The following is a 23,772-nucleotide window of genomic DNA, read 5'->3' as shown; positions in this document are numbered from 1 at the left end:
CAAGCTACCTACTCTCCCCTCTGCCCCACTAAATCCCTCCCACACTGGCAATCCTGCTGATCACTCATCCCTCTCCCTCCCAGCGCCTCCTGCCCAGCGCGAAGAGCTGTTTCACGGCATTCAGGTCAGCTCTGGGAGGGAGGGGGAGGAGTGGGGACACGGTGCACTCAGGGGAGGGGGCAGAAAGAGGAAGGGGCTTGGGAGAAGGGGTGGAGTGGGGGCAGGGAAGGGGTGGGGGCTAGGGGGAAGATGTGAAGTGGGAGAGGGACCTGGTGGGGGGGGTAAAGCACCCACTCCCAGGGGAAGTTGGCATCTATGTGCCCTTCTCTGAACTTTTTCCAATTCTAATGTATCTTTTGAGATGGGATGACCAGAACTGCATGCATTATTCAAGTTGTGGGCATACCATGGATTACATAGTGGTATTATGAAATTTTCTGTTTTATCTATCCCTTTCCTAATGGTTCCTAACATTGTTCGTTTTCTTGACTGCTGCTGCACACTGAGCATGTTTTCAGAGAACTATTCATGATGATACCAAGATCTTTCTTGAGATCTAACAGCTAATTTAGGCCCCATCATTGTATGTGTACAGTTGGGATTGTTTTTTAGTGTGTACTACTTTGCATTTATCAACATTGAATTTTATCTGCCATTTTGTTGACCAGTCACCCAGTTTTGTAAGATCCCTTTGTAACTCTTTGCAGCCTTTTTTTAACTTAATTATCTTGAATAATTCTGTATCATCAGCAAACTTTGCCACCTCACTGTTTACCCTTTTTTCAGGATGATTTATGAACAGCCCAGGTTCCAGTACAGATAACTGGGGGACCTTGCTATCTATGTCACTCCACTGTGTAAACTGGCCATTTTTTCCTACCCTTTGTTTCCTAACTTCTAACCAGTTACTGATCAATCAGAGGACCTTCCCTCTTATCCCAGGACTGCTTCCTTTGCTTAAAAGCTTCTTCCTTTGCTTTGGTGAGGGACCCTGCCAAAGGCTTTCTGAAAGCCTAAGTACACTATAGCCACTGGATCACCCTTGTCCACATGCTTGCTGACCTGTTCAAAGAAGTTTAATAGATTGGTGAGGCATGATTTCCTTTTACTAAAGTCATGTTGAATCTTTCCCAACAAATAGTGTTCATCTGTTTCTGATGATTCTGTTCTTTAAGTTAGTTGCAGCCAGTTTGCCTGGTACTAAAGTTAAGCTTACTGGCCTGTAACAGCCAGTGTCGTAGGTCAGCTAGCTTTTAAGGGAGTCATGCATTCAGCCTCACCTGTAACTAGTTTACCTCTCAGACTAGCAATCAGGTGATGGAAAGAATCCTGTGACTAGGATCCAGGCTTGTTGGGAGGAAACCATGTGATTAGGCACCAGGCCCTCAGCTGGGGGAGGACTAAAAACCTTGAACCAAGGACTGGGATCCAGTAGGAAATATGCTGTTACTTAAATGTTCTTCTGTTAACCAGCCAGATTCTCACCAGGGGAGAGGTATAGTGAAAACATCTGCAATATGGAGTTTGATTCACTGTGGGAAAAGGACATTTGAGGCAAGGGAAGCCAGATTAGGTAAACCCTGCTGCAGATAGTAACCTAAAGGCATTATCCACTGCTAATAGCAATTGTAACTAATACAGTGTAAATGTATGGCTGTCCCCAGCATATGTATGCAGATGTCTAGAGAAGGGGAATTCAACTCTCTTTCAGGTTGTACTGTCCACCATAAACTTCTATAGATCTGAGTCTCTTTAGACTGCTCTGGCCATATAAAGGGACCTTAAAGTGGGGACGGAGAGCAAATCAACGCAGTGCCTTAGTATGGAGATGAGAATCAAACCTTACAGTTCTCTCCCTTCATTGCTGTCTCAGTGAATGCATGCACAGTATGTGCCCGGTGAGTTCTAGTTTGGATTATTCTTTTAACTTCTTCAAAGTCATTGGATAACATTTCTAAAGAAGGTCATTGCCCTGCCTTTTCCTTGGCAGTTTAAATAAAGCTAGTCTTTCATAGCCATTGCAGCTCTGTTAGAAAGAAACAATTGATTTAAAGTTTGATTTGAATTTTTTTACAAGTTTGTATGTTTTTACAAAATTGATTTTCAAATGTGACCTAAACCCTGTTCTGTTTTTGCTAGGTTAATTGTAGGTTTATTATTTACTTGATGTTTAAATGTATATATTTCAGAAGATCAAAATTAGGGATAAATATAGCTGTAAAAAACATTGCCTAGATTTTTAGTGGAGCTCATGGTAGAAATCTCCTGCTAGATGTTGCAGTAGTTGTAATTCATTTTCTTCTTCACATATATACCTGAGACTCTTGAGATAAATTTTCAGATTCCACCGGATACTTTCTCTATCAGATTATCAAATTAAAGGCGTGAAACTCCAAGCTACTCCAGGGTGACAAGACAAACCTTGCTCTCTGGGAAAATGAATTAACCTACTGGAATTCCAGATATGAGGGCCCAGATCTGATAAATCAGTGTAGCTCTGTTGAGCTCAGTGATGTTAGGCTGGTTTACACTGACTGAAAATCTGGCTCTGTGAATGAGAACCTTAATGGATACATTACTTTGAATTTTGACAGCAGGTTTTTCCATACAGGACAGTAACCAAAAGCTGCCCACTGTAATCAAACTTAAGGGCTTGTATGTTTGGCTATTTTTCTCTGCTGCTATTCAAATCTTAATGAATATTGAACATTTGCATCTAAACCCAAATGTACTTTGATAGTAACAGGAGATTTGGAAACCTTAACTCCAGTGTCAGTTCTACAAGGGGGATACAGTGTGTGATTCTGGCAGTGATCTTCCCATGTGGGCTTATGTTTAGAGAAAAGCTGTTATCTCTTCCACTATAACTACCTGTAATTTATTACGTTTGATTGTCAAGGTTCATCTGTTGGGATCCTTTACTCCCCTACCAACTCTTTTGAAGGGATTATTCTGGATTTACAGCAGTGTCAATGAGAAAAATCTGCCCCTCAGTCTTGTTTTGCTTTCCTAACACGGCTAATTATTAGAGATGCTGTCAGGAAGCCTAATCTTCTGTAAGAGCTTTCAACAATAAAGTTGAGTATGTTGTTGTTTCTTCTGTACTATTTCCATCTCCAGTGCATTTCCTTTCTCTAGAGAGAAAGGGGTTTGGAGTAACACTCCTGCAGTAGATAACAGGGTGGCAGTGAGTGAAGAAAGGAACAGTGTTTGTTTTCTACAGCTCTGTCCCATGAATAGCCCTTGAAAAATAGCACCAGAAGGAGATGCACGTGGATAAGGAGGGTTGCCAACTGATGTAGGGGCCGATTCTGTTCTCATTGATGTTGATGGCAAAACTCCCATTGAGTTCCATTTATTATTTGTTTCTGCCCGTGCATCTTGGAGACTTTCATCTACAATGTCACGAGCCCGACTGTGACAGCTCAGGAAGAGTAAGTAAAGTTAAAGCCTTACAAACTACTGCCTCTAAAGACATAAACATAAAGCCCCTTTCCCCTGGGAAGAGGAGTTACAGCAAAGGTGGAATTCAACCATCTGCTGAGCCCTGCTCCACTCCAGTTACAGCTCCAGCTGGAAGCAAGACTCGGTGTAGTGCTGTCCTCAGAAGCTGTAGCACAAGCATAGCTCCTGTCCTGCTACCCTTCCTCTCCTGTGTAGGTGGGAGTTCCCAGAGGGGTGGTGTCATGGCTAGAACACTGCTGCACTCAGGGAAGCCCTGCTGAAGTCTGCTGAATAACGTCTTGGGGCTAGAGTCTGCAGGTGGTTTAGAGCAGCCCTGGAGCTGCCCTAAACTATGTTTGGGATGAACTGGCCCCAGGATTCCAGAAAATCAACCACCCCACAACGTCAGCCTCACTCATAGGATGCTGACCACAGCTGATGGTTGAGCGATTGTCTGCTTGTTTCTGTGCATAAATAGCCCCATTTCTGCTGCCATCTTAAAAACAAAAACGCTAGGAAACCACCATATGTTACTGTCTATTCAAAACCATCTATCGTTCATTAGTAGTGCAGAAGGCTAAGTAGCCCCTAAACATGCTCCCATGCAGGGATCTCACCAGATTTGCCCTTGTGTCTTTTTCCGCATGACACATGCAATTTTGGGTTCTTCTTCTAAATATCTCCATGTTTTTATACCACCCCTCTCTTTCTTTGTCTGCTTGGAGTATATGACATTACACCACCCCTGTGATGGGGCTGTATAATGCCCTGTCACCTAGAGACTTTGTAAAGTGCTGTGTAAATGAAGCAGAGAGGGAGGAAGCATTTTGTTTTGGCTCCTCCACGGAGGCCAAGTAAATAGTTAAGTAGAAATAGAATAATAGACTTTGGGGGACAAAGTAACAATTCAGCTGAAGGTGCTTGGGGGAATGTTGTTCCAGAACTGAGGGCTGGGAGACTGAGTAACAATGGCTTCAGTTTATGTTGAGCTTCACACGCTTTATGATCTGTTGCCAAGATCAACCCGGGAGAGAGGAACTGAAAAATAACACGAATCGTGTGGCAGCAGAGATACCCGGCAGCATATCCTGCTCCCTGTAAATATGCCTGGGAGTTAAAAGAGAAATATTGGTGCTATTGTGATGAAGTTAGATTTAAAAATAGAAAGAAACATAGTTTTGGGGGTGATAAAAATTGTGCTCCAGTTGGGCTTCTTTATAATGCAGGTCTGGAAAGAAAACGCTTCATGGGTTTTGTAAGTGCATATAAAAGCATTTTGCTTCTCTGTTAAAACGTGAGTGCTCTGCCTTATCTACATTTTCATTGTGATAATGCTACTCTGGTTGCTCTAAGAGGTTTAGATGGGTTTTACATACCATCATCTATTGTTGTACATAAATATCTGCAGCACTATACTAGATTTCCTATTGCCATATATTCGGTGGAAGGCTAGCTAGGGCCCTGAGCCTGCAAACATTTGCACACATTGCTTAGCTTTATGTCCAGTGACATCAATTGATGTGCTCAGAGTGAGTGAAGTGAAGCACGTGCCCCAGTCCTTTGTAGGATTGAGGCCAGGCAGTTTTCAGAGAACTTGCCTGGCAGTTAAGTCTAGTGGAAGCAAACTTTCTCCAGAAATGCTTTGCCCATGGAAGCTGTTGTGATCCAATTTCAACTGCTGCTAAATTTACTTCTCGTTCTGTTCTTGAGGGCCATGTTTTTGTTGTGGTGACATTCAGTAATTAATCTGGTGGAGTCCACTTGTTTAATTCTGTCCATCAAATTAGCATAATCGGCACATTTCTGTTAATAAATATGAATAAATAAGATGCTGATCCTGAGATGCAGACATCGTGCTGCAGTGAGGGTCCAGGGCTGTCCCCTTCTCTCTGAGCCTGGGTCTCCTGGAAGCTAGCATCATCCCGCTCCAGATAGCAAGAGGATTTGGAAAGGGACAGGTCTGGGAGGGAGCTAATGGGGCTGTGACCTCCAGGAGGAGCTCAGAGCATCACTTAGTGGCACTCTCTGCATACACCAGCATGTTGAGGATGACAGGGGTGGGACCAGGGGGATATTTTAGGGCCTGAGACACTACTGAGGCCCCCAGACCATTTTTAGGGAAGCTCAGGCCATGGTCTGATGTTTGGGATGGGCAGGAATCACTGCACACGAATGCTGAAATTCTCTTTTGTAATGGGAAAATGTGAATTCTCATTGCTGATGTCAATTTGGAACCCTAGTGCCTTGAGAAATGCAATCAAAGGAACTGGCTAAGCTCTGAGATCCGTTGCATTAATATGTCAGAAACACGGGTACCTTTGTTTTGCTTTTTCTTTAATAGGATATATACTTTCTGGGACTAATGGGAGGAAGAAGTTCATTTCAGCCATATCCTCCTCCAGGCCCGCCGACAGTAATTCCAGGGCCAGTGCTGTCCCTAGGCGGGTGCTGGGCTCAGGGTGGAAGTGATGAATCAGTCACTTCCAGGCCGACTGTGCTGGCCAATCGTGCCCGCCTGCAGGGCCCGGAGCAGTTGCCCCGATTTGCCTAACCCTAGGGATGGCTCTGCCCATGGCAGAACAGTCAATGGGACCCCTAGAAAGGTCCGCCTGACATTTGGGATGCTGCACCTGTGCTGGCTGGTGCTCAGCAAGCTGCTGCTGGGAGCACTTTTCCGCCACGGCCAGGGCTTCCAAATGCCTGCCCGGCTGCCTCTGATGGTACCACCCTATGGCATGCCCAGGTGATTTAAAAGGGCCTGGGGCTCCCAGCCGCCGGCACCGCTACTGTGGCAGTGGCTGGGGGCCCCCAGGCCCTTTTAAATTGCCCGGCCCCTGGGCAATTGGCCCCTTTGTCCCCCCCCACCCCCCAGTCAGTGGGCCTGTCCTCCTCCACTTCTGGATTTTCAAGCACATGTATTGGGATGTGGGGGGCTGCAAGTGTGTGTTCTCTCTAGCTTGGAATTCCCAATGATTTGGCTTCACACCACCCCAACACAGGGCAATGACTATTAGATGTAATCTGTCTCATGAGCTTTTGTTCAAAGGTTCCTGTACTTCATTCAAACTGTATGAAATGAAAGATGAGGCTTGATCTTGCTGGGGGGGCGTGCAGAGCTGGTGCTGGGGACTTTCTGTTGAGGTAGTGAAGTTGTTCTTCAATCAGGCGATGCTAAACTATCACGGAAAAAATTTCAAAAATGGAAGTCTCCCTCCCTCCCATGATGGCTTTGAATTGATTGGTTATTGAGCAGGTACTGGAGGTTGATGGGCTTGCTGGGCTCCTATTGCTTGTGACAGTTTGACAGAAGCCCCTGTGCCTTGTGTTCTGATGGGTTTGGGAAACCAAAACTGCTTACTTGATTAGTATGTCAACAGCCCTCCTCTGGATCTGAGAGACAGAGTGAACCTGTACCAGTTCCAGTGAAATGTAATTGTCTGTTTGGATTTGATTTAGTCCCACGCAAAGTGCCCGTCTTGTGGGTAGGTGATTCTCTTGAGCCCAACAGACTGCTTGGCAACTTCTAACCTTTCAGGTTTTGGAAAGCGGCAGCCTGGTGGAATGCAATTCCTTTCCTTCCACTCTGATCCCTCCGTGAGGAGGTGGCTTGTTTGCTCCTTGGGCCTTCAGGTGGACTCTGGGCGCAGGAGTGCTTGCACAATTACGATGGAAGCCCAAAGCCACTGAGCAAGCCCTGAAGATCCTGGGAGGTGGGGCAGGTCAAGCACTCTGTTGACCGACAGCAGCAACCTAACAAACGATGCAACATCACAATTTCACCAGTGCCAGGCCACTTATGGCTGTAAACAGCCCTCCCAATGCACGCCTTGATGGAAACTGGTCAGCGCTTGAGGAACCATTTTCTGTATTTGGTAACTCAACACCACTCGGTGACGCATAAGGAGAGATCCGCTCACATAGAAGTAGAAAAGTTCAGGTGATTTAAATAAACATATCCCACTTCATTTCTGTCTGCAAGCTAACTAAATTCAGGCCTTTCCCTGGGGAGTCCAAATACATCTTGATCCTCATGGATAAACAGCAAGAACCAGAGATTCATAGATTTTTATTTATTTATTTAAGGCCAGAAGGGACCATTAGCTCATCTGAATTTCAGGCCACTGAATTTCACACTGTTGAATCCAATAACTAATTTTTCGCTAACGCCTATCTGCCAGAAATACATCCTGTCTTCATCTGAAAATTTCAAGACTTGGTGAATCCACAACTTCCCTTGGTAATTTGTTCCAATGGCTAATCGTCTTCCCTGTTAAAAACTTATGCCTTATTTCTAATTTGTCTTGTGTTAACTTCCAGCCACTGTTGCTTCTCATGCCTTTCTCTGCTAGGTTAAAGACCCCTTTAGTAGCTGGTATTTTTCTCCCCATTAAGGTACTTGTACAAATCAACTCACCACTCAATCTTCTCTTTGATAAACTAAGCAGATTGAGCGCCTTCAGTCTCTCGCTGTAAGGCTTTTTTTTTTTTTTTCCCCCAGCCCTTGAATCATTTTTGTGGCTCTTAGATATGTCACAGATAACGTACATTCCTGGTACTAAGCATCAAAAATCTGGTTTGCTTCCCACGCAAAATTCCCTGAGCTAGGGAAGTTTATCCTTGGGCAGTGAAAAAGACATGAGATATGTTGTGTGCCATGGGGTGAATTTAATTAAAAGAACCAACCACACATTGCTGAGGCAATCCTCTCCCACAAGGTATTGGGAAAGCACCACCTTTGATTCTAGCTGTCATCTCAAGACAAGTACCTAAGTGTCTCAACAGGAGAAAGGGAAAAACTCTGAGCTGGATCTCATACAAGTACATGGCTGTTCCAGCAGCTTGTAACTAGGGTCCTGTTCCAAAGCCCAGCTTCTCTAGAAGATTAAATCAGCGAAAGGAAGTGAGAAAAGAACAAACAGATTTTAGAAGAACCAACAAGCCTGTATGAACACACAGCCTGACTGTGTACCCAACTGCTGTGGGAGACGATAATGTTTGATAAGGGAGACGAAAGCACAACATGGGGGCAGTGAAACAGCTCAGGGGCCTTGTGCTGATTCTGGACATGCTCGTTAGCATTCCAGAGAACAATTCCACCCGTGATACTGGGGCTAGGCCAGACAGGACATGTTTGACTATCCTGTAGAAAAGAATGCTATGAGATGGTGACAACCTGAGTTTTGCATGTCTCTGTGCACAGAAGGAAGGACGTAGACTTAGAAGGTGAGAAGAGAGCAGACTTGATTAATTAAATGTGCAGCAATTAGAAGGCCCTTGGGGGAGGGTTTTAAACTGGAGGGTAACACTGCCCAAGATGAAAACTGGATTGTTCACAAGGCTTTCAGGCCCCAGTTCAGCAAAGCAGTTACATGTGTGCTTAAGTCCATCCCTAATCAGCAAAACACTTAGGCACATGCTGAGCTTTAAGCATATGGGAATTAAGCACTTATCAAAAACTGGGCTGCTTTGCTGAGTAGGGAGGGACTGCTGAATTAGAAGCTAAATCATGGCAAAATTAGTATACACAGTAATTACTCTTGGCCTCTGTGGTGCAAACCCCAGAGTTAGAAGGGTTAGAGGGATGAAACTCTCTGCTCCCTCTACAGGTGTAAAGCCAGCTAGGGCCAGCCTCATTTACATAAATTATAAAGTTGCTTACCCAGAGTTCTGTATTCTGTGTGGTGTTGCTTTATCTGGAATTTGTCTACATTCTGATTGTTACTTGACTGTACTGGTAAAAGGGCATAGGAATTGTGCAAGATAAAGTAACTCACTCTCTGTGAAAAGAAAAGGAGTACTTGTGGCACCTTAGAGACTAACAAATTTATTAGAGCATAAGCTTTCGTGAGCTACAGCTCACTTCACGAAAGCTTATGCTCTAATAAATTTGTTAGTCTCTAAGGTGCCACAAGTACTCCTTTTCTTTTTGAGAATACAGACTAACACGGCTGCTACTCACTCTCTGTGATGATTGATTTTATATTTTCTTCCAGGTTGTTAATAAAAATGTTAAATAAGATAGGGCCAAAAACCGATCCCTGTGGGATCCCACTAGAAACCCACCTGTTCAATGATGATTTCCCATTTAAAATGACATTTTGAGACCCGTCTGTTAGCCAGCTTTTATCCATATAATGCGTGCCATGTTAATTTTATAGTCTAGTTTTTTAATCAGAATATCGTGTGGTACCAGGTCAAATGCCTTACAGAAGTCTAAAGAGATTACATCAACACTGCTACCTTTATCAGCCAAAATTGTAATCTCACCAAAAAAAATCAAGTTGGTATGACAGGATATATTTTCCATAAAACTATGTTGATTGGCATTAATTACATTATCTTCCATTCATTCTTTGTTAATCAAGTTCAATATTAGCCTCCCCATTACCTTGCCCGGGACTGATGTCAGACTGACAAACCTGTAATTACCTGGGTCATCCCATTTATCCTTTTTAAATATTGGCACATTGGCACATTTCTTCGAGACTTTTGGAACTTCCCCAGTGTTCCAAATTTTATTGAAAATCAAAATTAACTGTCCAGTGAGCTCCTCAGTCTGCAGAGACCCTAAGTGTTGTGTTTTTTTTGCTTAGAGTTTCCCACCTGGAGACTCTGATCTGGGTCCACAGTGATTTTGGGGGACTGGACAGGCCCAGACTGAACTGGCAGTGGTAGCAGCAGAGAGTTGGCTTTGCAGCAGGGCCTGTGGTGGGGTGTCCTATCCCTTTAAGCAGAATCGGCTCTAGGCACCAGCAAAACAAGCAGGTGCTTGGGGTGGCACATTTCTAGGGGCAGCATTCCGGCGCCAGCTATGTCGCCCTTAGAAATGTGCCCCCGCCACCTCAACTTGCCTCTGCTCTGCCTCCACCCACTCCGCTGAGTGCGCCGCCGCTGCTCGGCTTCTTCTCCCTCCCTCCCAGGCTTGCTGCGTGTGAAACAGCTGTTTGGTGCGGCAAGCCTGGGAGGAGAAGCCGAGCGGTGGCATGCTTGCGGGAGGTGGCAGTGGTGGAGTGGAGGCAAGCTGGGGCAGGGAGTGGTTCTTCTACCTCCCCCCATTACTTCCTTTGCTTCTCCCCCCCCCTCGCTCCCCTCCGCTCTGCCTGCTCCCCTGAACGCGCTGCCTCTCCATCGCCTGAGAGGGAGGGGGGAGAAGCGGAGCAGCGGCATGTTCAGGGGAGCAGGTGGAGCGGAGGTGAGCTGTTGCGGGGGGGAGCTGCAGGACGTGGGGGGAGGCAAATGCGGCACGCCCGGGGGAGGAGGCAGGGCTGGGGATTTGGGGAATGGGTGGAGTTGGGGCGGAGCCGGGGGTATGGGGGAAAAAAAGCGGGGGCGGCCAAAAAATGTTTTGCTTGGGGCGGCAAAAGTCCTAGACCTGACCCTGCCTTTAAGAAACAGTCTGGAGCTCACAATAGCCTGGAGGCAATCCAGGAGCCCTTCCCCATCCTAGGTCTGGGATATAGAAACTGGAGGAGGAAGCTAAACAGGGGACAAGCAGCAACTCTAGCTTGTACTGGTTGCAAGCCCACAGTCTCAAGCCTGATGTAGGCCTAGCTAGAGACTTGGTTTTTCTTACTATAAGCTTGGTTGGTCTGTCTCAAGGCTCTGAGGAAAGGGCCTTATAAACTTGGTGAAACTGCTGCTCTCCTGATCTGGCACCAAGGAAAAGGGAGGAAACCTGTCTGCCTCCTGAAATATAGAGGAAAATTAGGAGCTTTGATGGCCAAGGTTGGTATGGAGGCCTTCTTAAAGGGGACATGTTTGATGGCTGCCCCTTCTCAGATCCTGCACTGCGCCAACAGAGCTGACTTGGCAGTTCCCTGACAGCTTGCAGCGATGCAGAGTAAATGTGTAGTAAGGTGTGACCAGACTAATAGTGACAGAGTTGTTGTCACAGAGCTGGACCAGGAAGCCATACATCCAAGTGGGACATGGTGGTTTGGACATCTCTGGACTAGAAAGACAGGCAGAGAATGGTCACCCATGGTGACTAGTGAGTCCGAGTGGAACTGAGAGAGGCATTTTAGGTGGATGGGAATTATTGTGGGACTATGCGTACTGGACCTCAACAAGCCAGACAGCTCATAGATTAGAACTGAGGGATTAGCCACACTCCTGGCACAGGGTTTGGGTTTTGCTCATTTTATTACATGTAAATATTTAGATGGTTATTTTTTCTCTTGTTTTGGTTTTTCCCTTCCCCCCAAGAAAAAGCATTTGTGATTCCATGTTCCTAAGGGCTCCAGAGTGTTTAAGAGCAGAGAAGAACAACCTGCAAAAATGACCAGGGAGGTTATTTTTTTAATTTCCCAGAGCTAGAAGTAAGAGTCCAGTTTGGGGTGGTGGCTCGAGGCATAGTCATAATTATTTTAGAAAAGAACCTCTAGGCCCACTGAGCCAAGTCCTTTTGCTGCTATTGGCACCTGGGGGCAGAGAGACACATGATGACCTGCAGTATTACCTGATAAATACGTACATAGTAGTTCTATTATTGGGTATATCTGCTATATCACGTGGGTCCCAAAATGACTAATTCTCACTGCGGAGAATAAGACTAAAGTAGTAAATTATGTACTCCTGGCTCCAATTTTACAACTTGTGTTGATGCTGAGTAGCACTCTCACAAGCAGTCCTCTTGAAGTAGAACCTCCATTCCAAGAGTTACACTTGTCCCTATGAGGGGCCAGAAACATCCTTTGTGGCCTGTGTTTCCAACCAAAACTAACCAAAACAGCTTCAGTTTTGCATGTTGCAGATGAGCAACAGATTAGGAATGATTTATCTGAATCAGTTGGTGAAGAACTTCAAATATCTCGCAGACAATTCATGAAAAATATGATTACATTCATCAGATAAATTAAATGCCTTGCCATAAAATTATTCACTCAGCTATACTAAATACTTTCTTACCAGCTGTAGAGTATTATATTTTGGCCTACAATTTAAGAATCACTTATCCACAGATGATCGGTTCCAAAGGATGATCATCGACCCATCTAAACAGTGACATGGGTGTAATCAGAGGAGGGATCATTTTTCAAGTTTGATATGTCAGTTTTCCCTCTTAATAAACCCTTTGCACTCAGCTGGACTGTGCTCGTTTTCTGTTACATTGTCGTAAATCTTCTGTAGCTAATTCTCAAAAGGAGGAATATTTCAAATGTTTCTGATTTAATCAGGACAGGTAGCAGTGTGATTACTCTCTTATCTTGCAAAGCTAAGCAATTAAATACCTCCAAGGCACTCCACAGCAGACTTTAGAAGCCTGCCTTAGCTTTTTTTTTTTAATTAGTCATTGTGATCTCAGACAGACAGGGCCATGAATCAGCAAGAGTTCAGCCAATATACTAGGTGAAATTAATCAGCTCTTATGTCTGATCTGAATGTTTTACATCATGTTGTCTTGCAAACCAATTTCTTTAAAGTCTACATGAAAAAAGAAATGGAATGTCTGATGACAGTAGCCTGCAGAGTCAAATCCAGTGACCTCAAGATTGCCTCCAAAATGGAGCATTCAGAACCCAAGCTTCTGGATGCAAACGGAAGCAGGTGCAGCTGTGAATCTGACCAACAAAATATGCCACCTGAAGCTGCTTTCAGATATTAGATTATGCCAAGCATATGACTCTACTGGAGAGGAGACTACATAAAATTACTTAACATATTTTACAAATTTCATTCTTCAGTACACTTTCTTAAAGTACTTTTCCCTCAGTTTAGTGGAAGGCTGGGATACACTTGCTGAAGTGCCAATCAAGACTATATGTCAAGCTAACTCACTAGTTGCTCCCAATGTCCTAAGAAGACTATTGGTTGGCTGGCACTTCATGGTGCACTGTAGGCACTGATACCATAGTGTGTGGGCAGACAACTATGTGTGTACTGAGCCCTACGGATGTCACGGGTGATAATGTAGGCTCAGCAATGAGCCTGCATGCTGCACGGTGCAAGGTTGGGTGTTAAATGGGAAGCAAAAGGATCAGAGACCAATCTGAGTAATCAGAAACACGTTATGGATTTGACATTTGGCCTCATATCTGTAAAAGAGGAGTGAGTTTTCTTGATATCAGTATTTTCTTGAGTCACACAGCAACTTCTTAAATGTTTTATATATGCTTCTCAATAAGGGTATCATAGCCATTTGAACTAAGAATCAAGGGGAGAGCCACTTCATGGTTTCAAAATGTTAATGAGGTCTTTGGATGGAAGTCACTATAGAAATACAAAATATTAGTGTATGCCAGGCATTCTACAAACTTGAATGTTTATGGTGATGATGGAAGGATCAATGACTTTGGATTTCAGTTCTGCTGATTAGGTGGAGCAGTTTCTCCACTACCCACTCCCACTGGTCTTCTAATTGGGTTATGGCAACAGCTCTTCACAGATAGGGACAGTTGCTTTGTGTTTGTGCATGTAGCTTGTCCAATTTAGTGTTGGATTTTCAAAAATGCTTCATGTTGGCCTAACTTTCCCAATGAAGTCAATGGGAGCACAGGTAGGGCAATGGGAAAGTTGAACCAAAGTCAGTGGGGCTGGTGGCTTCCTTGCCTCTGGGTAGTTTTCTCCCACCCTCAGTTGATTGTATAGAATCTACAAATCCCTTATGCACACGCTCGCTTGCTCGCTCTCTCTCTCTCATACATATATGCTCATTCTGTATTTCCTTTGGAGTATGTGACTTGGTTTTGTTTCTGCCTGAACATTCTCTGGTTGTTGTAATTTGGTGGTACGGTCTATTTTAGTGGTTGCAATATGTACTTTTATTTTCTAGGGAAGTGAGGAAAATTTTCATTTGCCTCATGTATTTTGTGCCAGCAGTGAGTCAAGGAAAGGTCTGATTCAGGCTTCAACTCTCAGTTCTGGACTTCCTGGTATGTGCTCTGACACCTAGAATATTACAGGGAGCATTCACGATTAAAAAAAATTTTCACTTTTCCTAGGGGATTGTTTACTTTACTCACTTTTTTTGGATACCTCTCAAGTGTCTCTTGTCACACTCCTTTTAGACCCCAATTTACCTCTGTCTCCCACAGAGTTACGGTGATTGGCAATCTTCTGTTATAAATACTAAAGCTGGGTAGGAGCTAGAATTTCCATTTTGTGGGAAATTTTGCCGTTTTGAAACTTGCTTTTTATTCCACGGATTCACCCTTGTCCATATGCTTGTTGACCCCCTCAAAGAATTCTAATAGGTTGGTGAGGCATGATTTCCCTTTACAAAAGCTGTGTTGACTCTTTCCCAGTATGTTCGTATAAGTGTCTGATAATTCTGTTTTTTCTTGTAGTTTCAACCAATTTGGCTGTTACTGAAGTTAGGCTTCAGTGAGTACAGCATATCTGTATTCCTTCACAGGATTTAGTGGTCAAATCCTTTGCTTCACAACCTTCAGAATCAGGAAGTTGATTCAATCTCCATTGAAGGCAAAGATGACTGTTGTTGCACATACAAAGTATTATGGAGACAAAAGAATAAAAAAAAAATAAAAAAAATAAAAAAAAAAGTTTGATCATAAAGTTTCTCTCACCAACATGATCCACGGCTGTGGGCTACGGAGGGCCTGAGTTGGCCATACGGCTCTTTTCATCTGTTGCACTCACATGAGCTCAGTAAAGGGAGAGAGATGCTAGATGAACTTTTCAATTTCTTTGCTGCAGTCTGACTTTCACAATCAGTAAGAGTAAATCTCCGCAGGAGCATCTTAGCTGGAATTTATTTTGAATTCAATGTTAACAAATACAAGCAGCTTCCTAGGCTGTTTGCATAGTTTCCAGGTCAGTCACGGCCAAGCTCAAGGCAATTTTCAGAGAGGTTGCAGATCAGAAATTGTAGGGAGACCTGATGGGAAGTGGGAGGAAGGCCACGCTTTCTTGAACTCAAAGGGGTACAGAGAAGGGAGAGTTTAATTGTAACATGAAAAACATTTGATCTTGTTAAGAAAAAGCTCAGCTACATTCTGAAACAAAGCTGCGACAGTTGGAAAATCCTGCATTAATTTCCAAAGATATTGCACATACGGTAGCTAAATGACATAAGCCCTGCTGTTGCTACAGCATGTTCCCCTGCTAGCTATGCAAATAGATTGTCACTCACCCCAATATGCCTACATGACTTGGTTGTGATTACATGGCCCTGGAATTGCTTTCTCCTGGGTAAATGACTCCATAGGCACGCGCACGCGGGCATGCACAACAGGGAATAGAAATGGTGCTCAGCTCTGTGACTCCAGTACACTTTAGTTAATGAGTCTAGGTATTGGCTAGACAGGGTCAGCAGTCCATTCATCACTGGACTGACGTGGGCTCAATTGCGGAAGGGGAGGTAATGCACTACATATCGAGCAAATTGGGTCTTTTGCCTTTCCACTCCCCCCCAAAACCTTCCCCCCCCCCCCCCCCCAAGAACAAACAGATTGTATTGTGACTTGCTGATGTATGAAATGCAAAAAATCCTGTGTCAGGAAATGTACCTGCCTCAAATGCATATTAATCCACAGACTATTGTGTTACCTTTGTTTGCTGGAGTTCTCTGCAGTGGATAGAGAGAAAGGCAGAGAGTCATTGGCCTTTACCTTGAACAAGTGTCTTAATCCTTTTGTTTACAATATATTTAATTACACTGGACCACATCCTTAGCACTGTCTACATTTGTCCCAGTATTTACACCTTGAATGGGGTACATCCCATTCATGCCTGCCAACTCTCAGCATCTGGAACCCTTGTTATTGTTTGTATTATGATAACACCCACTCCCTGTGAGATTGTGGCCAAGCTGTACAAACACATAGACCCAGTCCTTGCACTGAAGAGCTTACCATCCAAATAGAGAAGACAGAGAAAGAAGTATTTTACAGATGGAGAACTCAGTCACAGGGTATAATTTCAAAAGCAACTTGTGATCTCTCTGAAAACCTATAGGTTAAAACCAGCACCTTTAACTCTAACTGGAAATGTACTGGAATCTAATGCAGATCCTGGTGCATGCGTGTAACATAATCCTTTTATGAAACTTTACTTAATAAGCAGGCCATGGCATTGTGCACTAGTTTCCATTTCTGATTTCCAATCCAATCTCATAGATATTTGTGTCATTATGATATTTGTGATAAGGCCTGAATCAGAGAGAAAATGGAGCATTCTTCTTGCCAGGCATACATGGGACAACATGCTGTTAGGCCTGGTCTACACTGGGGGAGGGGGGATCGATCTAAGATGCGTCGACTTCAGCTACACTATTCTCGTAGCTGAAGTTGCGTATCTTAGATCGACTTAGAATCACTTACTTTGTGTCCTTGTGGCGCAGAATTGATGGCCGCCGCTCCCCCATTGACTCCGCTTCCGCCTCTCGGCCTGGTGGAGTTCCGGAGTCGGCGGCAGACCGATCAGGGATCGATTTCTCTCTTCTACACTAGATGTGATAAATCAATCCCCAATAGATCGATCACTAGCCACCGATCCGGCGGGTAGTGTAGACGTGGTCTTAGCCATAGCTGCTACTGGGGCATATAGAATGAGGATGAGTGAACTGGTTTGGATACACTCTGACATCCCATAAACGAAATAATAAACCCTCTCCCCCTATCTTTTAACCTCAACCAAATTTTTCTGAGGCTTGTGCCTGTTAGCTTTTCCCTGTTCTTGAACGCCATATATTGGCGCTTGGGACAATCAAGGTCTGAGGTCAAGTGCCGAAATATTGCTAGAAAGCTTGCCATCATGTGACTTTCAGTTTTGCAGACCTACGAGGTTTGGATAGTTTGGAAACTCTTTAAGTGCCTAGTTTATAGCAGGCTACATAAAAAGCACTAGTAAACTATGTACAGACTAAAATTTCACACAATGACATGTTTATGTTGCTCTATATACCATACACTGAAATGTAAGTACAATATTTATAGTCCAATCAATTTATTTTATAATTATATGGTAAAAATGAGAAAGTAAGCAATTTTTCAGTAATAGTGAGGTCTGATTTTGTAAGCAAATAGTTTTTAAGTGAAGTGAAACTTGGGAGTACGCAAGACAAATCAGACTCCTGAAAGAGGTACAGTAGTCTGGAGAGGTTGAGAGCCACTGCCCCAGAGACCAGTCCATTACTCCTTTAGAACCCAGCCATCAAATTCCAAAGAAGAAACCCATTAACTAAAGTTTCCTGCTTGGTTATTTCACCATCTTGTGCTGGTGTGAAAGAAAAACAAAACAGTAGATGATTCAAAAGTGGATCTGTGCCTGGGGAACCCTGGCAGCAAGAAGACACCTGTAAAGTTTCTGATTGTTATATTTTGGCATTATGACTTCTTTCTATCACAGTAATGCTCCCAGAATAAAGACAACTATCACCTAACTCTATCAAGAATGACAGCAGGGTCTCATATTGCCCCTTCTAGCAGAGTGTAAAATGCAGCAAAATGAGGGCGTGCTCTGTACATTAACCAGCCAAACACACACACACACACACACACACACATACATTTGACATAGGCGCAACCTAATGCACACCCTTGGTTTGTCCCCTCCTGAGGCAGTGTACGCTTGGCACGCTTTATTCCTCAGCCCCAGCAGCCTTTTGCTGCTGCTATTGTACCTGTGCCCTGAGAGCCTGACGCTCCTTCCCAGCTAATCACAATGGGAAAAAAGATTGGAACGTGCAAGTGAGTGGCCAGTGGTAGGGGTCAAAGCTTCAAATGGTGTAAATCAGCCTAGCACCACTGTTGTGGAGGAAGCTACTCTGATTGATTGGCACCAGCTGAGGGCCTGGTACTAGTACTTTATTTAACAGCACACTGTGTCATCCTGTGCTTCAAAGCCTGCGACGCTGCTCATCTCTCATGTGATGCCAGGATTACTAGTCTCCTGTGTTCAGGTGCTGCCATGCCAGCCGTCTCCTGTGTATTAAAGCTCCCTCTTCACAACAACAGAAATATTTGTTCTCTTCTCCTTCAGAGAAGAGAGTGCTAAGGAAAATCCCCTCTCGCCTTGCCAATGGGCAGCATTATGGCATTTGTTAGTATGAAAAGATTAAATGAAGGTTTGAGTATAGTGCTTTCCTGTTTCCCTCTCTAGCATGCCTGCAAAGCAGGAGCCATTATCGGACCTTTCTGCTTGGGGCCACTCTAGAATGTAGTTGTAGGTTTTCATTTTCCTAGCTATTCACACACTAAATTGGGGTTCCAAAACTGTATGGAGGTCCAGGTAGGGAAGGCTGTGCCTCCCTAAACAGCCTGGCTCCTGGCTCCTGCCCCCTATCTGCCCCCTCCCACTTCCCGCCATCTGACTGCCCCCCTCAGAACCCTCGACCCATCCAACACCCTCTGCTCCTTGTCCTCTGATTCACCCCCTATCTGACCACCCCCTATCTATCCCCCCTGTCCTCTGACTGTCCTGACCCCTATCTACCCCCTTGCCCCCTGACAGGCTCCCCAGGACTCCCATTCCTATCCAACCGCCCCCTGTTACCTGTCCCCTGATGGGCCCCCCACAGAACCTCTGACCCATCCAACTGCTCCCTGTCCCCTGACTGCCCCCCAGGACTTCCTGCCCCTTATCCAACCCCCCTGCTCCCCGCCCCCTTACCATGCCGCTCGGAGCACCAGGACTGGTAGCTGTGCTGCCCTGCAGGAGCTTGCAGTCCTGCTGCCCAGAGAACTGGTGGTGTGGTGAGATGAGGCTGCCTGGGAGAGGGGATAGCAGGGGAGGCCCCAGGAGCTAGCCTCCCCTGCAAGGAGCTCAAGGGCCTGGCAGGAAGGTCCTGTGGGCCAGGTGTGGCCCAGGGCTGTAGTTTGCACACCTCTGCACTACATCCTGGGCCTGATTGTGAGTTGAGGGAATCAAAGTGTAGGGGGCTGGCAAGGCTGGGGCTAAGTCAGCCCTGGAAACAGGATGAGCCATATCTGGGTTGAATCAAGTGTTCGCAGGACAAAAAAAGCAGGAAGTTGCTAGTAATTTGGGAGAGTTTAAGAAACTGCACCTAGTCCTGTAGGTGCTGCATGAAGTAGTAAGAAGGCTCCTTCAGGGCCCTGAGTCAACAGGAGGAAGGCACTGTCCAAGAAGTTTGTAGAGAAGGTCAAACTCCAGGCAGGGGATACCAGTAAGCAGACAGACAGATGATCCTCAGGGAGGAGGGACCGTGCTCGACTGAAACTGGGATAAAGGCTGTGGGACTGCTTGTGGGGATTGTTTGTTTCAATTAGCTTTGAACAGTGAGTTCTTAAAGGGGTCCTGGAAAGAGAGAACACGGGCAAGCTGCTGTAAAGGGACCTCTGACCATGAAGAGGCACTCAGCTGATGGCCACGATACTACAGGGAAACCAAATGGGTGTAGCTTAAGCCTATCTGGAGGCTTGCTGGAGGATTCTCTGCACCTTGAAGTCTTTAAACCATGATTTGAGGACTTCAGTAGCTCAGACATAGGTGAGAGGTTTATCCCAGGAGTGGGTGGGTGAGAATCTGTGGCCTGCATTGTGCAGGGGGTCAGACTAGACGATTATAATGGTCCCTTCTGACCTTGCTATCTATGAGTCTCTGAGTCTGTCTCTGGTCCCCTCAACAAGTATGTAACGCCAGCTTAGTCTCACTCACATAGTGGTAGTAGGGTTGCCAGGTGTCCGGTTTTTGCCCAGTCAAAAAGGGACCCTGGCGGCTCCGGTCAGCAGTCGTTAAAAGTCTGGGAGGTGGTGCAGGCAGGCTCCCTACCCAGCTCTGTGTGGCTCCCAGGAAGCTATGATGTGTCCCTCTGGCTCCTAAGTGTAAGGGCGGCCATGGGGGCTCCATGCGCTGCCCCCACCCCGGGCGTTCCTGGCCACCGGGAGCTGGTGCCCGCGGATGGGAGCAGCTCGCAGAGCTGGATGGATGTGTTGCTGCATCCCAGGAATTGCATGAGGAAGTGCTGCCTGGAGCCCTCGCCCCCGCACATACGCCAACCCCCTGCCCCAGCCCGGAGCCCCCTCTCGCATCCTGAACCCCTCATTTGTGGCCCCACCCTGGAACCTGCACCCCCAGCAAGAACTCTCACCCTCCCACACCCCAACCCCCTGCCCCAGCCTGGTGAAAACGAGCCAGTGAGCGAGGGTGGAGGAGAACGAACGAACGATGGAGGGAGGGGGGATGGAGTGAGTGAGGGTGGGAGCTTGAAGAAGAGGTGAGGCAGGGGCGGGGCCTCAGGGAAGGAGCAGGTGGGGCAAGTGTGTTCAGTTTTCTGCCATTAGAAAGGTGGCAACCCTAAGTGATAGATAGGTGCTTACTAGCCCCCACACTATACTGGCAGGAGGGGATTTGCATACAAGTATAGCTGCAGCTGTGGTGCAAACCCTTAGGGTAAATGTACTGATCTGGTATGAATTGTGACTTGTATCAGTGCAGCTCGTCCTGCCTGCAAACTGGGTTGTGGTGTCGTGGCTAAACCTTGGAACTGCTGCAGTCAATGTACAAACCCAGCATATATCCCATCCTATGCATTGTATGCAGTCTCTGGGGAAACAGTACATGGCTGTCAGCACTCTTCATCTCTAGTGAACTGGTGATATTTCATGCATGCAGGATTTTGAACTGGGGGAGGCTTGAATAGAGTAGTACATTGTGGAAGGCAGGCTGAAGCACTGAGTGTTTAGAGGAGATAAGTGTTCTTTCTCTGACCAGGACATGACCAGACAGGTTTCCTGATCCCTAGCCTACACCTGCCCCTCCTTGAGACAATACTTTTATCTATGAAGGAAATGTACAGACAAGCAGGAGCAAATTACAGCTGCGAGCCCACTGGTGTGACCTGAACAAATAGCATCTCTATTTACAATCTACAGTATCCTAATGCTGGTGCAGCTCCCAGGACAGGGAGTGATTACAGGGGACACATCCCAAGATAATAGCACAGCCAAATGCAATCTCTGAACTACATAAAGCAGGGAGGGTGGGTAAAAGGGTGAGTGTCTTTTAAAGTGACATTAATAAGGCCTAATAGGGAAAAGAGTATGTGAAAGAGAAGATTGTGCTTAAAAAGAGGTAGAAGAATCTAGAGTGGGGACCAGAGCCTATCCCTGCATGTGTCTAGTGCGTCTATGTACCTGTGCTCCACATATGATCTACTCAAGACAGTTAAGTCCAAAGCAGACTGCAAAGAGTTACAAAGGGATTTCACAAAACTGGGTGACTGGGCAACAAAATGGCAGATGAAATTCAACGTTGATAAATGCAAAGTAATGCACACTGGAAAACATAATCCCAGCTATACATATAAATTGATGGGGTCTAATTTACCTGTTATCACTCAAGAGATCTTGGAGTCACTGTGGATAGCTCTTTGAAACCATACACTCAATATGCAGCAGCAGTCAAAAAAGTGAACAGAATGGTGGGAATCGTTAAGAAAGGGATAGATAATAAGATGGAAAATATCATGTTGCCTCTATGTAAATCTTGAATACTGTGTGCAGATGTGGTCACTCCATCTCAAAAAAGATATATTGGGATTGGAAAAGGTTCAGAAAAGGGCAACAAAAATGATGAGGGCTATGGAACGGCTTCTGTATGAGGAGAGATTAATAAGACTGGCACTGTTCAATTTGGAAAAGAGACGACTAAGGGGGGATATGACAGAGGTCTATAAAATCATGACTGGTGTGGAGAAAGTAAATAAGGACGTGTTATTTACTCCTCCTCATAACACAGGAACTAGAGATCACCAAATGAAATTAATAGGCAACCGGTTTAAAACAAACACAAGGATGTATTTCTTCACACAACACACAGTCAACCTGTGGAACTCTTTGTCAGAGGATGTTATGAAGGCCAAGACTATAACAGGTTTCAAAAAAGAACTGGATAAGTTCATGGAGAATAGACTATTAGCCAGGATGGATAGGGATGGTGTCCCTAGCCTGTGTTTTCCAGAAGCTGGGAATGGATGACAGGGGATGGATCACTTTATGATTACCTGTTCAGTTTATTCCCTTTGAGGCACCTGGCACTGACCACTGTCAGAAGACGGGATTTTGGGCTAGACCTTTAGTCTGACCCACTATGGCCGTCCTTATGTTCTTATGTTCTTATATAAGCATTCAAAAAGTGCCTAAGACTCAGGTCCTTAAAGGTATTTAGATGCCCAACTCCCATTGATTAAAATACCTTTGAGGAGCTTGGCTTAACTGATTTAGGAGCACAAGACTCTTGAGTCTCCACCACTGGCAATTTTTAAACTGAGGCTGGATGTTTTTCTAATAGAGATGCTCTAGTTGAAGCAAGAATCCAGGGATGTTCTGTGGCCTGGGTTAGGCAGGAGATCAGACTGTGTGATCACAGTGGCCTTAGGAGCACACTTACTTTCATCATTCTAGGTCAAGTAGACACCCTGAAAATCCCACCCATAATCTGAAGACTTGCTTGGCCCTTACATGTAGCTTGGTCTGACATGTAAATGGAGAGCTCATCTTCAGCTATCACCTCTGGCTCCAGCTATCTATTATACACCCGTGCTCCATATCAGTGTTCCACGTTGCACTCCTACTATTTCATTCTATCACAGGGCCCTCAGCAGAACCAAATCATCAGCTGTGCTTTGGAAATACGATGGACAAATGAGTCAATTCTATGCTCTTTGCTTTTCTGCCTGTGTTGAGCCCAGTCCTACTCCTATTGCTGACAATGGCAAAACTCCCAATGACTTCAGTAGTAGCCTGACCAATCCCATTTTGTTGGGAAAGCAACTCAGGTCTTGGTTATCCTGAGGCTCTTTTATGCCATTCTGGCAACAAAAAGGGGCTTTAAGTAGGTGGAGATAGCCCTGAGAATCCCTCTGTCCAGGGGCCTCCCACCTGGTGTAGAACTGATGTAAATACTAGACCATCATCCTTGCTCCAGGCAGGAGGCATGGCCTGAGAGAACTGTACCATGGCCAGTCTCCAATTCTCAGGGCTCATTGTGAGAAGAAAAGCAGAGTGTAGTTAGAGCGGCCTTAGGACCCTGCACAGCCCTAGTGTATGACAAGCATGAAGATGGCTATTCCCCAAGCCTCATTCTTGTTGCAAGTGCAAGAATGGAGTAACTGAGAAGCAGACCCCTGGAGTTTACAAAGGAAGCACTATTAAAGGAGCAGAAAAAGAAGATTACTTGAGATCTGACATCTAAACTTTAGCTCTCCAGATGTATTGATCCCTCATCTTCTTTCAAAAATAATACATTTATTTAAGGAGTCAGATGAAAATGTATTTTGCCAGTATAAAAACAAGATCATTGTTTAGACACACCCCCCATCTCCATCTCAGTGAGTGCTCTAAATATCCATCTTCTGCCAGAAGTCCTCTTGCTCATCGCAGTTGTTACCAGCTCTTGTAAACCACTCTG

The 23,772-nt window shown here is 45.3% G+C and overlaps 1 long non-coding RNA gene across 1 annotated transcript in view; it reads left to right on the top strand.

The window, feature by feature from the left end:
- The first annotated feature begins 1,443 nt into the window (after positions 1-1,443).
- LOC119857643 overlaps positions 1,444-23,772 on the top strand; it is a 34,684-nt gene continuing 12,355 nt past the window's right edge. Inside the window, exons 1-2 of the long non-coding RNA XR_005293651.1 lie at positions 1,444-1,573; positions 1,712-1,898. This is a non-coding gene — a long non-coding RNA (uncharacterized LOC119857643). The remainder of the gene's footprint in view (positions 1,574-1,711; positions 1,899-23,772) is intronic.

This window comes from Dermochelys coriacea, chromosome 6 (assembly GCF_009764565.3).
Source record: "Dermochelys coriacea isolate rDerCor1 chromosome 6, rDerCor1.pri.v4, whole genome shotgun sequence".
In the NCBI taxonomy this organism is placed as follows: Eukaryota; Metazoa; Chordata; order Testudines; family Dermochelyidae; genus Dermochelys; species Dermochelys coriacea.
Note: the sequence above shows the minus strand (reverse complement) of the source record. Positions and strands in the feature narration are given on the sequence as shown.